The following is a 16,318-nucleotide window of genomic DNA, read 5'->3' on the forward strand; positions in this document are numbered from 1 at the left end:
TGCAAGGACTCTTCGAGAAGACGGAAGACGTTCCGATGGCTGAAGAGGTTGAGGTAAAGGCTTGTGGAACTACCTAAAATTCCTAGCGTAGTTGGACTGCAAGTACCTTCGAGAAGGCGGAAGACATTCCGATGGCTGAAGGGATTAGGGTGTAAACTTATGGAGCTACTTGGTGTAGTGGGAAGCAAGGGAAAGAGCAACAAGGTGGTTGATGGTTTGGCATCATCACTAATTTAGAGTCAAGGTGGAGATTGTTGTGAAAGTGACTCAAAATTGGATAAATTGAAGTCTGGAAGCTGTCAACATCGTAGCACGATTTGGAAAATTGTAGTACGATTTTTGGACCAGGTTTGGCAATTTCATTCTGGAAAAATCGTAGTACGATGTGGAAAATCGTACTACGATGGTACGCTAATGCATAAAATAAAAACGTATTTTTCAGCGTGAGATTTTGTTCCAATTTATGAGGGATTGCTTTTACTATAAATATAGACATTGTATCAGTGTAAACCTTGAGATAGAGGGGGCTGAAACAAGGGTTTAGAAAGACAACAACAAAACTAGGGTTTGTGTAAAGTTTGTCTCTTTGGAACAAACACTAGGGTTTGAAGGTTGATTCACCTTGAGAAACACTATTAGGATTGAGTCTCTTGGTTATGGGAAGAGGCTGGGATTTGGGTAGAATTAGGCGGGAGACTTATTCTTGTAACCCATTGATATCTCTTTTGTAACGTTACTCATCATATAGTGGAACGGAGGGCTGCTCTCTCCCCCAGACTAGGTCAATTTGGACCGAACTGGGTCAACAAATTATTTGTGTTCTCTCTTCCTTTTCTCTCGCTGTTGTTTTCTACTTTTGGCTTGTGATTATAATTGTTCCATACACTTTGATTTTGGTTGCTTAATTATCCCTTGCTCCACACATCAAGTTGTTATTGGTGTGAGTTTTTCATCGAATTCGCAACAGTCACTGTTATATACTGAATAGTTGCTGCAATTTAAGATAGTCCGCTACCGGATACAGTTAAATAACATACACAAAGGTAATCCGATAATAAGGTAATAAATGGTAGAAATTATAAATTGATGGACACTAACATTCAATCTAAACAGTTTACGGAAATGATTGCCAAACACCATAAACGGCGATCCACAAAACAGGAACAAAATGTACTTCAAGCAATAAAAACAATAAGGAAAAACATAGAAATCATAACATCCACAAAATATTAATAATATAAGTAAAAACGATCTAAAACAGCCCCACTTTTTTCCTAATCTATTGGCTCAATCTTCACACATTTCAGCTTGACGGTTTTTCTGGCAGATTCGCCGCCATCCAGCTCGTAGACCATCAATTCAGAAACAGATTTCTCAGTTGATCGTTTCCCCACCACTTTGCTGCAATGCGTCTGTTCATCCTTATACTCACGACCAATCACTTGGTTAACATCACTTGCTTTTTGATTAACTGCAGACTTTGATGAATCGCCACACTCATTCATCTGGATTTGTAAACAAAATGAGTTTAGAATGAGCATTTTAAATATACGGGTTCATCATAGGTATTTTCATTTGAGGATTGTTATACACCAACGAAGAAGCTCAAGCCAAAAGAGTTTGGAATCAAGTGCTTCTTGGCAGATAGCTGAATCTTCCCATTCTGTCATAAGAAAACAACAATGAAAGATAGATTATTATACACCATTAAATAAAATGCATCATATATATGTTACTTCTTATGAAAAAAATATGGAAACTGAAAAAGAACTCAACATCAGACAAACTATAATCATTGCCTATCAACATTTGGTACGACAAAAAGGTATGTATGTTGTTGTGAGCCATGGCCGAATGGAAGCGATGTGAAGTGAGGGGAAGCTTGAAAGTGCGGTTGTATTTATATAAGTAGTATCTGCATTCAATTGGTAACTGATACATAGGGAAATTGGAAACATTCAATGCTAATCCAGAATGAATCTGAGGAGTCTGTACTTAGTACCTAGTAAACTGTTACATTGGAAACGTGGGAACATTCATTGCTAGTGGTATATGAAGATGAAGAGTCTGTAGTTAATGGTCACGAAACCCTAAAGTTGAAGCATGATTTAGCGCGCTAGCTTACAGTAAGTGTTATACCCTAATTTTGGACCTAAAAATACTTGTCCAATTCTTCTTTTCTTGCATTATAAGTCATCTGATATGTCTCCGATCAATTGCATCTTTCTCTGCATTTTATTTCAATGTTATTTGCAAAATTCACATAAAAGGGTATTTTAGTCATTTCCTGCATTCAATTCATTTTAATCTTTGAAAATTGTTTGAGTCTTTTAAATTGGTTTGTATAAGCCTTTGTTTCAATCTCATGTCAAAATTCATTTCAAAAATATCAGTTAAGTCATTTTTTTAGTCAGTATAGCCCCTAGGGGCATTTTAGTCATTTCCTATGTCAAAAGTTCTTTCAGTCTTTTAAAGATTTGTTTGAGTCCTTTCAAGTAGTTTGAATAAGTCTCTGTTTCATTCTATGTCAAAATCCATTTTAAAATTGCATTTGAAGTCATTTTGAGTCAGTTTTGCCCCTAGGGGCATTTTAGTCTTTTCATGTGTTAAAACCCTGTTTAAATTCTAAAAATTTGTCTCTGAGTCTTTTAATTTGTTTGAATAAACTCTTGCTTTAATCCCTTGTTAAAAAATCATTTTAAAATTGCATTTGAGTCGTTTTAGTCCCTAGGGGCGTTTTGGTCATTTCACATAATATTTCTGATTCGTTTTAATCTGCTTTGTTGTTTTTAATCGTCTCGCTTTACGTTAATTTTCAATTTACTTTTTCAATTCAATTTTAGTTTCAATTTTCATTTTAGTCCGCGCACTTTTGTTATTTACGTTTTAATCCCTTTTAAGTTGTTAGAGTCCAAGTGACATGTGTCCAAATGTTATTGGTTCTTAAGAGTTTGTTACAAGTCTAGTGCCACATGTCTCATTCTAATTGGTCCAAGCTTTCCCACATCACCTATATAAGTCAAACTATGGTCAAAATTTCACAACACCAATCATTTTTCACAAAATTCCACAAAAATCACAAAGTTTTTTTTCTTCTTCTCATTTGTTTTTTTTCTTTCTTTTTCTTTCCCACTTTCTCTCTCTTCTAACTAACTTTTCCACCATAGCCAAAAAGCTTCAAAACCTCCATAACCAAACCTTCAACCACCACATTTCCACCATAACCACCACATTTTAACCACAGCCACCGCACCTCCACCACAATCCACCGTTATCGATTCGTTTCGCCGCCATATTCAACAACAAGCAATTTCCAAACCGCAATCACGTCATCAACGAACAACTCTTGCTCAAATCCGTTCCAATCTTTCACAACAAGCTTGGATTCGAATTTGAAGAATGAAGGAAGTTTAAACCGAAATCAAAACTGTCACGGCTCAAAGGTGAAGTCGAATTCGTCCAAGAAGTTCAAACCGAATCCACTTTCCTCTGGTTCTGTAGAACACGCTCGGCCTCTGCACCATCCAAATCCGTACGAAATTGAATCAGCTTGAAGAAGAATTGAAGGAGGAATCGGAACCGCACAAAGGACCAGAATTCGCATCAGTTTCTCCGATTTAAACAAGGTACCTGGATTTCTTTCCCTTCTCTGCTGCGCACGTTTATTGTTCGTTCATGGTTTGCAACATTCTTTTGAAGATAGAAGTGTAGATCTAGAATAATCAGTGGCTTTTTTACGAATTTTGACTTCGAAAATGAATAGAGGGGAAAGAGAGCTTCATGTTGATATAATAATCTATTAAATTGGATGTGTCTGGAGATTTTCCGGCGGCGGCGCCGCCACCTTAGGGTGGCCGGCCACCGCGCCGGAGTAATGGAGAAGATGAAGCTTCATCTTCTTTTATTGCCTTGTCCAGATCGGTTAGAATGAGAGAGGAGAGAGGTTTTGATGTTTGAAAGAGTTTGTTTGGAAAAAATGAGTAAAAAAAAAACGGTCCAATCCTTTTATATCATAGGCAAACCGAACCGGTTCTTTCCATTACCCATGGATCGACCCGGTTTGCTCTCTTAAGCCCAATGTTTCTTGTTTCTTTCTTCCAGAATGCTATGTGCACCCCCCTTCCCTGCGTGTTGTACTGATTTTGTTTGCTAATTGCACCCCCGTATGTTTCAAAAAAAAATAATAAAATTCTGCAAAAATTTCTATAATCTTCTTCGTATTTTTCGATCAATCTTGACATATTGCATGTCAAGATTGATCAAGAAATACTGGAGAATTATTTTTACTTTGGTTTATTTGTTCCTTTTTTTTTTCAATTTTTGTCGAAAATCTTGTTAAAAACCCTCCAAAAATTGTGAACTCTCTTGTGATTATTTTTGATGCTTGAAATTGGTCTCTCATGATATTTTGGCATGTCAAAAAAAATGATAAGAGTTTATGTAGAATTCCCTTGTGATTTTGTGTCACTTCTTGTCAATTTTTTTGTGAAATCTTTGTATGCTTTTTGTTCTAATATTTTGCCACATTGAATTGAACACTTAATATGCAAATGTGTGATGTGTTTACTTCTGAAAATTGTGTTTGTTTGGCTGTTTTGAAACTGCAAATTGTGATTTTCTTGTTTCATAAGTAATGTGTATTGTTGCCATGAGAAATAATGTGTAAGGTGGACTTGAAAATGCACTATAAGTCTTGGCTCATACTTGTCCTTATGATTCTCATAATGTGGCTGAAATGAACCATTTGAAAATTACCATTGATATGAGAATTTTAAGCCTTAAATTTGCTTTGGTGTTAGTGCAATTTCTTCAAGTCCATTTTCCCATTTTTTGGCTAAGGTTTTTGTTACTTTTTGGTTAAGTCATGTTCATTTTGTTATGCAATTTCTACTTGCTTCATTTTCCATATTACATCTTGTACTACTAATCCCTTTGTTTCATGTCTCATTTCCATAGCATCTCACATCCTATTTTCATTTCATCTCTTTCTCCACTTTTATTTCTTGCATTTTAAGTTTCAATTCCATACAAAAGTTAGAATGTAAAGATTTAGGAATTCTTGTAAAATTTTACTTTCATGCTTTTAATTTCTTGGCAAAGGGGCCATAGAATGTATCTAGGGTATGATGTAAAGGACAATGGACTCTAATGATGTACACCGACACAAGCACCGACACATGCACACACATCACTATATAGCTAGAATATGCATGTTTAGATGTATGTTTAGGAATGTATGTTTAGATGAATGCCTAGGACTTATGCTTAGAAAAAACCCAATTTTCCAAACAAATGTGAACAACTTCACTCAAAGCTTTTCCAAATAAACCTTGGGATCCAACATCCCATTGTATTTTCTTTTCCATTTTCTTAATCAAATTTCAATGAAAATAATCAAACTTTGACCATATTTTGCAATTCACTAATTCAACCTCACTATTTCCTAATCTCATGCCCTTGAGGCCTCTTTCTATTCTTCAAAATCCATTTTCAAACTTAAAATCAACCAACAAAAACAAAAACATTTTTGAAAGAGAACTACGGTGGATTTGATCCCTTAATCGGGTACGTAGGCAAGGAACAAAATTCCTTCAATTCAACTAAAATAAAAATCCAAAAACATTCTTCTCCCTCCAATTCTTCATTTAGTAACTCTTAGGTTCAATAACATCTTTCAAAATAGCATTTAAAAATAAAGCGCGCGCGTAGAAATTAAAGACGGTTCCTATAGGTTACTATAGTCGTTATGGGTGCCTAACACCTTCCCGTAGCGAAAACAACTCCCGGACCTCGATTCTCAAGGGTTTTGCTTACATTTTCCCTTCCCAAGAAAAAATAAGATATCACCGGTTTAAAAGGTTCAAACGTAATCAATGTTTGACACCCGAAAACCAAGATAAAACAGCTGGCGACTTCACTGGGGAGATTCGAGAGTTACGCCTAGTCTTTATTTCCACGCTTGCGCTTGTATTTTTACTTGCTTCCTTTACTTGCTTTCCTATGTGAATAAATGTTTAAATTCTTGCAAACGTGTGGGGTGAGAATATCAAAAGTCCTGCACCCGGGCTGAGTGAACTTAGGATTTAGGGGGGATATAATCGACAATTCATTCCGGGGGTTGCCTCGTGTTTTGGATTATGCGATCAATCCCACATAGCTGAGGCATTTTGGAGGTGATGTTGTCGGCGCGAGTTGTCGCGTTTAGGCACTTTACTTCTAATTGTTCTATGACGCTATGAACCGTAGATAACCAAACCCATCCATGGCCATTTTCTAGGACGTAGTGCGGAGGCTAAACCGAGTGTCGTCTCGAGTTTTAGTCGTCACGCGATACTACACTCAAGTTAGACCTTCCACGTATAATCATGGAGCGAGAGTTGTCTCGTGACACCATGAGATACGTCGGAGAGGTTGCAACTTGGGAACCTTCTTAGAACCCGGTTACTATTATCCTAAAGCCCTAGTTTCACCGGACACCGTGTCCACCCATGACTCCTCGACTTTGAACTTCAAACCCACCATGTTTTCTCCGAACTTGAACATAATCATGCATTCATGCATACATGCATACATGCATAAACTTTTTTGTCATGCATTGTCATCGAAGGGCTTAGACAAGTTGAAATTGTAAACATTGTAGGGATGAAGATGACTAAGTCCTACAAGTTCAAGGAAGTGGATTTGGCTAGTTTGAGGGATTTGGCACTCAAGATTGAGGATCCGACTGGTTTCCGACGTCGTTACGGGGCTTTACTTCCTATTCTCCATACTAATGTGGATGAGAAGCTTGTGCACACTCTAGTGCAATTCTATGATCCGGGGTATCGGTGCTTCACTTTTCCAGACTTTCAGTTGGTGCCTACTCTAGAGGCTTATTCTTCCTTGATGGGTTTACCTATTGCTAAGGGGATACCTTTCTCAGGACCTGAAGATCCTCTTCCTCCATTGGTTATTGCTAAAGATCTCTATCTCAAGACCACCGATGTCTCCAAGAATCTTGTTACTAAGGCACATATCCGAGGGTTCACTTCAGAGTATCTTCTTGGGAAAGCCAATCTCAATACCACTTGTCAGGACACTCTTGAGGCTATTCTTGCACTTCTCATCTATGGGCTTATTCTCTTTCCGAATCTTGATGGCTTCGTGGACATGAATGCTATTATGATCTTCCACTCCAAGAATCCGGTTCCCACTTTGCTAGCTGACACATACCATGCTATTCACGATCGTTCCAGCAAAGGTCGTGGATACATTCTTTGTTGTGTGCCTCTCCTCTATAGGTGGTTTATTTCGCACCTCCCGCAGTCTTTCCACGACAATCCGAGGAATTGGTCTATTTCACAGAGGATTATGGCTCTCACTCCTAATGAAGTGGTTTGGCTCACTCCCGCTTCTAGGGTCAAGGAAATCATCTTTGGTGGTGGAAAGTTTCTTAATGTACCTCTTCTCGGTACCCGGGGTGGAATCAACTACAACCCGGAGCTAGCTTTGCGACAATTTGGTTTTCCGATGAAAGATAAGCCCATCAATCTTGCTACGGCTCCTTATTTCTTTCACTACTCCAATGCTCCCGCCGGAATTAGAGAAGACTTCATGCAAGCTTGGACCAAGCTTCGGAAGAAAGAGGTGAAGCATATGGGTGTGAGGTCCGGTATCGCTCATGAGGCCTATACACAGTGGGTGATAAACCGAGCTGAGGAGGCTGGTACGCCTTACCCCTCTATGAGATATGTGTCTGCAACTATTCCTACCATGCCTTTGCCTCTACTCCCACCTACCCAGGAGATGTATCAGGAGCATCTAGCTATGGAGAGTCGGGAGAAGCATCAGTGGAGAGCTAGATATTATGAGGCTGAGAACTTGATCATGACTTTGGATGGAAAGGGTGAGCAGCAGACTCGTGAGGTCTTGACACTGAAGAAAGAGTTAGCTAAGGCTAAGAGAGAGATTGAAGAGAAAGATAGGATGCTTATGAGGGACTCCAAGAGAGCTAGGGGTGCCCGTGACTTCTATGCACGATACTGCGACTATGAGTCCGACTCTGAGGACGATGCTTCCACTTCCTATACTTGAGGACTTCCATTTCCTGTTGTTATTTCCATTTGCTTATGTTGAAATTGTCTTGTAAAACCATATGTTGGTTGTTTCCCGTTTATGTTAACTGTTGTTTAGTAATGTTTACAAGTTTATAATTTGTCTAAAACCCTTCGATAACACAAAAAGAGTCTTTTTTTTTGCATATGCATTAACACATTTCATGCATCATATGCATTCATTGGCTACAAAAAACTTCTCTCGTGCTCATTGCCTCCTGGTTTTGTCCGCCGCAGTCTGAAAAGTGGCTCGTGTTCGCAAAGTCTACCAACCAGACAGAATTCATCAAACAAGATTTCACAAGAGAAGGATGATGGCTAATTTTGAAGAAGAGAATGCCCAGCTCCGTGCCGAACTGGCTGCTATGAAAGAAGACTTGGCTAAGGCTCATGACGCTATGTCCGCTATGATGGCTTCACAGGAACAGCCAGCCACTTCTATTCCAGTTACTGCTGAGGTGATTCCCTCTATCCCACTATCTACTGTGGCTACTGATGCTCGTTTTGTTATGCCCAACGGCCGTCCTTATGGCCTCTCAGCTTACTACTCTCCTAATACTGCTGCTGGTGTCTCTGGTTTTGCTGGTCAAGGACAGATTCCTGTGTCTACTGCTATGCCTCAAGTAACTACTGTTGTTACCGACCCTATTGTACACACTGTGCAACAGGTGATTGATGTTGATACTCCGCGTGGACAAGATCCCGCAATGGAAGCTATGAAGAGACAGTTAAGGGAGTTGGCTGGAGAACTCCGTGAGGTCAAGGCTAGCCGAGGAAACAATGGTGCTCCTGCTAAAGCTCGTGATCTGTGCTTGGTATCCCGATTTGAAGTTCCTAAGAAATTCAAAGAGCCCGAGTTTGACAAGTATAACGGGACTTCTTGCCCACACAACCATGTTATCCGGTATGTCCGCAATATGGCTAACTATGCCGACAATGATGCACTGATGATCCACTGCTTTCAGAGTAGCTTGACAGATGATGCAGCAGATTGGTACACTAGTCTGAGCAAAGATAACATCCATACTTTTGAGGAACTCGCTGCTGCTTTCGAAGGTCAATATGAATTCAATACCCGTCTGAGGCCAAACAGGGACTCTCTCAAAGCCCTATCTCAGAAATCAGATGAAACCTTCCGTGAATATGCTCAAAGGTGGAGAGGGGCAGCTGCCCGTGTTTCCCCCCGACTTGATGAGGAAGAGTTGACACAGACATTCCTGAAGACTCTGAAGAAGGAATACAAGGAGAGAATGATAGTCTCTGCCCCAAACAACTTCTCTGATATGGTTACAATGGGCACTCGACTAGAGGAGGCCGTCCGAGATGGTATTATTGTCCTTGAGAAAGGTGAATCATCAAACAGTGCACCAAAGAAGTACGGTAACGGTCATCACAAGAGAAAAGAATCTGATGTAGGGATGGTGTCTGGTAACCCGTCTGCAGCAGCCATGCAACTACCTCTGCCCTACCACTACATGCAGTACTCTCAGCATCCTTTCTTCCCACCATTCTACCAGCAATATCCTCTACCACCGGGTCAACCACCAATGCCCGTCAATGCCATCCCCCAGCAAGTACAACCACAGCCTCCTGCTCAACAGCAACGGCAACAACAACAGGGTCCCCGACCCAAGCCTTCTTTTCCACCAATACCAATGTCGTATGGTGAACTGCTCCCAACTCTACTGGCCAAGGGACACTGTGTCACTAGACCAGGCAAGCCTCCGCCTAATCCATTGCCTCCCAGGTTCCGTCAGGACCTAACATGTGAATTCCATCAGGGCGCTCAAGGCCATGATGTTGAAGGTTGTTTTGCTCTGAAATACGTTGTGAAGGATCTGATAGAAAAAGGACGTTTGACTTTTGAGAACAGTGTTCCTCATGTCCTTGACAATCCGCTTCCAAACCATGCTGCAGTTAACATGATCGAGGCCTTTGAAAGGGTTCCCGTTCCTCAAGAGGAGCCCATGTTGGACGTCCGCAATGTCGTTACTCCCTTGGTGCCATTACATGTCAAACTTTGCCAGGCGTCTCTATTCAAACATGATCATGATTCTTGTTCAGAATGCCTGCAGAATCCCATGGGCTGTTGTGTGGTGCAAAATGATATTCAGAGTCTGATGGATGACAAACACTTGATCGTCAGTGATGTATGTGTGATTGTGCCAGTGTTCCATGATTCTCCTATTGAAAGTGCAAAGAATGTTGAGCCTTTGGTAATCAGGTTACCTGGTCCGGTATCTTATACCTCTACCAAAGCAATTCCCTACAAATACAATGCAACCATGGTTGAAAATGGGGTGGAAGTGCCTCTGGTATCCCCAGCTACAGTTGATAATGTTGCTAGTGAAGTTACAGCTCTGAGAAGTGGAAAAGTCCGTCCACCCTTGTTTCAAAGACAGGTGGTCACGCCCATTGCTACGGTAACTCCACCAGTTGCCCCTCCTGTTGACAAGAACACCGGCCCAGCAGGACAATCCATTGAAGAGTCCAATCTGGACGAAATCCTGAGGCTTATCAAGAAAAGTGACTATAAGATTGTTGACCAGCTGCTACAAACTCCTTCAAAGATATCCATCCTGTCTCTGCTCATGAGCTCTGAGGCTCATAGGAAAGTGTTAATGAAGATACTGGAGCAAGCTTATGTTGACCACGAAGTCTCTGTGGATCAATTTGATGGAATAGTGAGTAATATTACTGCCTGCAACAACCTAGGGTTTGGAGATGATGAGCTCCCCGAAGCAGGGAAACGCCACAACTTGGCTCTACATATCTCAGTACATTGTGGATCTGACCTGATATCCAACGTATTGGTAGACACTGGATCGTCTCTGAATGTAATGCCTGAATCCACACTAAGGCAATTGAGCCATCATGGAATTTCTCTGAGGGGTAGCAGTTACCTGGTTAAAGCTTTTGATGGATCCCGCAAGGATGTTCTCGGGGAAGTGGACTTGCCAATTACCGTTGGTCCCGAAACATTTCAAATAACTTTCCAAGTCATGGATATCAATGCCTCTTACAGCTGTCTCCTCGGAAGACCATGGATCCACGACGCTGGAGCAGTCACATCCACTTTGCATCAGAAGCTCAAGTTCATGAGAAACGGTAAGGTTGTCACCGTATATGGTGAGGAGGCATTTCTGGTTAGCCAAATATCATCGTTCTCTTGTGTTGAAGCAGGGTCCGCAGAAGGGACGTCATTCCAAGGCTTGACTGTTGAGGGTGCAGAGCCCCGGAGGGCTGGTGCTAGCATGGCTTCACTGAAAGATGCCCAGAAGGCTGTTCAAGCAGGGCAAGCTGCTGGCTGGGGCAAAGTAATTCAGATCTTGGAAAACAAGCGTAAAGAGGGCCTTGGATTCTCCCCGACATCTGCTGTTTCAAAGGGAACCTTTTACAGTGCTGGGTTCATCAATGCTATTACTGAAGATGCTGCTGAAGGTGGTTATGTGCCTGCCTTTGTTATACCAGGAGGCACTGTGAGGAATTGGGAAGCCATTGATGTTCCTTTAGTCATGCATGCTTCCATGTAATGTGTTTTGTTGCTCGTGTCTTTTGTTTTCAAAATAACAATCCTTTCGCTCTGCCCAAGGCGAAAGTGGTATCTTTGTAAGGGCGTGTTTGTTTCGGCATTGCCGTTATCAATAAAAGTTGTCGTTTTTCTCACGACTCTTTGTTTTTTTACTTTTTAGTGCCTTTTTCTTGGAAATAATGGTAATACCAGAAAAAACCAAAACATCTGTATTTTTCTTATTAATTTCAAAAATCTGCATGAAAAACTTTTTCTAAAAATCATCCCAATCATATTATGCAGATTGAACCATAATAAACCCGTTGAACACAGTGACCCTATGGTTCCTCCAAATTTTGAATTCCCTGTATATGAAGCTGAAGATGAGGATGATGAAGAGATACCGTATGAGATCACTTGACTGCTTGAGCAAGAAAGAAGAGCCATTCAGCCTCACCAGGAAGAGATTGAGCTTATCAACCTGGGTACGGAAGAGAACAAGCGAGAGATCAAGATTGGTGCTGCACTTGAGCCAGAAGTGAAAAGGAAGATCATTCAGCTTCTCCATGACTATCCAGATGTCTTTGCATGGTCCTATGAAGATATGCCGGGTCTAGATCCCAAGATTGTGGAACATCGGATACCGACAAGGCCTGAATGTCCTCCTGTCAAACAGAAATTGAGAAGATCTCGTCCAGACATGGCTCTTAAGATCAAGGCTGAAGTACAGAAGCAAATTGATGCGGGTTTCCTCATGACAGCTGAATACCCTGAGTGGATTGCCAACATCGTACCAGTGCCAAAGAAAGATGGGAAAGTTCGAATGTGTGTTGATTACAGAGATCTGAATAAAGCCAGTCCAAAGGATAACTTCCCATTGCCTCATATTGATGTGCTTGTTGACAGTACTGCTCAATCCAAAGTATTCTCCTTCATGGATGGTTTCTCCGGCTATAATCAGATACGAATGTCTCCTGAAGATAGAGAAAAGACGTCCTTCATCACTCCGTGGGGAACGTTCTGTTATAAAGTTATGCCATTTGGCCTGATAAATGCTGGTGCTACCTATCAAAGGGGTATGACAACTCTGTTTCACGATATGATTCACAAAGAGATTGAAGTATATGTTGATGATATGATTGTGAAGTCAAGTGATGAAGAGCAGCATGTTGTGTACTTGGAAAAGATGTTTGAAAGACTGAGAAAGTACAAGCTGCGGTTGAATCCTAACAAGTGTACATTCGGCGTACGATCTGGAAAGCTGCTAGGCTTCATTGTCAGCCAAAGAGGCATTGAAGTTGATCCCGACAAAGTCCGAGCCATCAGAGAAATGCCGGCCCCTCAAACTGAAAAGCAAGTCAGAGGTTTCCTCGGACGTCTGAATTACATTTCAAGATTCATATCTCATATGACTACTACTTGTGGTCCAATCTTCAAACTGCTCAGAAAGAACCAGCCTGTTGTATGGAATGATGAATGTCAAGAAGCTTTTGATAGCATCAAAGAATACCTGTTGGAACCACCTATCCTTGTCCCGCCAGTGGAAGGAAGGCCTTTGATTATGTATCTGTCAGTGTTGGATGATTCAGTGGGATGTGTTCTCGGTCAACAAGATGAGACTGGTAAGAAAGAGCATGCTATCTACTATCTGAGCAAGAAGTTCACCGACTGCGAGACTCGGTATACAATGCTCGAAAAGACTTGTTGTGCTTTAGCTTGGGCTGCCAAACGCCTGCGTCATTATATGGTGAATCATACAACTTGGTTGATATCCCGAATGGATCCAATCAAGTACATCTTTGAAAAGCCTGCTGTTACTGGAAAGATCGCACGTTGGCAAATGTTGTTGTCTGAATATGATATTGTGTACAAAGCTCAGAAAGCAATCAAAGGAAGTGTCCTTGCTGAGCATCTTGCTTGTCAGCCTCTTGATGATTACCAGCCAATTAAGTTTGATTTCCCTGATGAAGAGATTATGTATCTGAAAGCAAAAGACTGTGAAGAACCACTGATCAATGAAGGGCCGGATCCCAATAGCAAATGGGGATTGGTGTTTGATGGTGCTGTTAATGCTTATGGTAAAGGAATTGGAGCCATCATTGTAACTCCGCAGGGGCACCACATCCCTTTCACTGCTCGAATAACTTTTGAATGCACAAACAACATAGCTGAATATGAAGCATGCATCTTGGGCATTGAAGAAGCCCTTGATCTGAGAATTAAACACCTTGACATCTATGGAGATTCTGCACTTGTTATCAATCAGATAAAGGGCGAATGGGAGACTCATCATGAGAAGCTAATCCCATACCGTGACTATGCAAGACGTCTATTGACATACTTTACCAAGGTTGAGCTGCACCACATCCCTCGGGATGAAAATCAAATGGCTGACGCTCTTGCTACTCTGTCCTCCATGTTTCGTGTCAATCACTGGAATGATGTGCCCGTAATCAAAGTGCAGCGCCTTGATAGACCCGCTCATGTGTTTACTATTGAAAATATGCCAGATCAAGCTGATAGAGATGTGAATGATAAAAAGCCTTGGTATTACAACATCAAACAATTCTTGCAGAATCGTGAATATCCATCCGGTGCTTCCAACAGGGATAAAAAGACTCTGAGACGATGGGCTAGTAGATTCCTTCTGGACGGAGAAATCCTATACAAGAGGAACTATGACATGGTCTTGTTAAGATGTGTTGACAAACAAGAAGCTGAGAAATTGATGCATGATGTACATGACGGTACCTTTGGGACCCATGCTTCGGGTCATACCATGTCAAGAAAACTGTTAAGAGCCGGCTATTACTGGATAACCATGGAGCGTGATTGCCACAAACATGCCAAGAGATGCCACAAATGTCAAATTTATGCTGACAAGATTCATGTGCCTCCACACGCTCTCAATGTTATCTCTTCCCCATGGCCTTTCTCTATGTGGGGCATTGACATGATCGGAAGAATTGAACCAAAAGCTTCCAATGGACATCGTTTCATTCTAGTAGCAATTGATTACTTCACCAAGTGGGTTGAAGCTGCTTCCTATGCAAATGTGACCAAGCAAGTGGTTGTCAAGTTTATCAAGAATAACATCATCTGTCGATATGGTGTTCCCAACAAAATTATCACTGACAATGGTTCCAATCTGAACAATAGCATGATGCAGGCTTTATGTGAAGAATTCAAAATTGAACATCACAACTCTTCTCCTTACAGACCTCAGATGAATGGTGCAGTTGAGGCCGCTAACAAGAACATCAAGAAGATTGTTCAGAAGATGGTCATTACTTACAAAGACTGGCATGAAATGCTACCTTTTGCCTTGCATGGTTACCGTACTACAGTGCGCAGTTCAACCGGGGCAACTCCCTTCTCTCTGGTATAGGGTATGGAAGCAGTTCTCCCTCTGGAAGTGGAGATTCCATCTCTTCGGGTGATTATGGAAGCAAAGTTAACTGAGGCTGAATGGTGCCGAAGTCGGTATGATCAATTGAATCTGATTGAAGAGAAACGTATGGATGCTATGGCTCATGGACAGTTGTATCAAGTGCGAATGAAGAATGCTTTTGACAAGAAAGTCCAACCTCGAGAATTCAAGGAAGGCGAACTTGTATTGAAACGAAGGATAAGTCAGCAACCCGACCCAAGGGGCAAGTGGACACCTAACTATGAAGGTCCTTATGTCGTCAAGAAGGCTTTCTCTGGTGGTGCTTTGATTCTTACACACATGGATGGTGTTGAGCTTCCAAATCCTGTTAATGCCGATATAGTCAAGAAATACTTTGTCTAAAAAGAAAAGAACAGCGTGGTAGGTCGAAAACCCGAAAGGGCGGCCTAGGCAAAAATGCGCTTCCCGGTGGATCGAAAACCCGAAAGGGCGATCCAGGCAAAAGTTAGGGACAAAAAAAAATGAATATGAAAAAAGCTCGCTGAGATTGTACGCAACTCAGGCAAGAATGAGCGCCTCGATGAGCCGAAAACCCGAAAGGGCGGTTCATGCAAAAATGAGGTCAATAAAAGACAAGTAACTATATCTGGCAAATCACCATCACCCCTTGGGACATCTGCAACTGTCAATGATCATCTTCATCAGAGGCTTCTGTACTTGTGGATTCAAAATTTCTATGAAATGTAGCGGTCATCGTGTTCAATGTATCACCAACCAATAAAATTACCATTTTCCAAGCTTTGTAAATCCGTGGAGTCATGCCTTTGGCTGACTTTCACTCTTCTACATCAATTTGAGCCTGTGCTATTGTTTGAAACTCTACTTTTCTTTCTACTTTCAATGCTATATACAAAATATTCTCTTTCTATTTGATAATGTCAATGTCTGAAACAAACATCTTTTGAAAATTGAAAAATCTTTTTCTGTCTATTTTGAAAGCAAACCTGAGCAACAGGGTACATTTCAATGAAACATGCATGAATGAATGAATGTCAATGTCTATTTCAATACGCGTTACAAGCAGGTTACTCCCGAGGTTGATCTGTGGTCAATGGCAAGAATGAAAAAACAGAATGAAAATGAAAAGAAAAATGAAAATGAAAATAAAAAGCTCGCTAAGTCGAAAACCCGAAAGGGCGACTTAGGCAAAAATGAGCACCCCGCTGATTGACAACCTATGAAGGCAATTCAGGCAAAAATGGGGCAATGAAGAGAATATTACTCCCCGGTGAATTGAAAACCCGAAAGGGCGGTTCAGGCAAA

At 41.2% G+C, this 16,318-nt stretch overlaps 1 long non-coding RNA gene across 1 annotated transcript; it reads right to left on the bottom strand.

The window, feature by feature from the left end:
- Positions 1-1,055: 1,055 nt before the first annotated feature.
- Positions 1,056-2,125, bottom strand: LOC146898725 (uncharacterized). The gene is made up of 2 exons (XR_015023390.1): positions 1,592-2,125; positions 1,056-1,505 (listed from the first exon to the last, which is right to left on the bottom strand). It is a non-coding gene; the product is annotated as an uncharacterized LOC146898725 (long non-coding RNA).
- Positions 2,126-16,318: the final 14,193 nt, after the last annotated feature.

This window comes from Medicago sativa, chromosome 8 (assembly GCF_051527215.1).
Source record: "Medicago sativa cultivar Bolivia chromosome 8, Bolivia_mono, whole genome shotgun sequence".
NCBI lineage: Eukaryota > Viridiplantae > Streptophyta > Magnoliopsida > Fabales > Fabaceae > Medicago > Medicago sativa.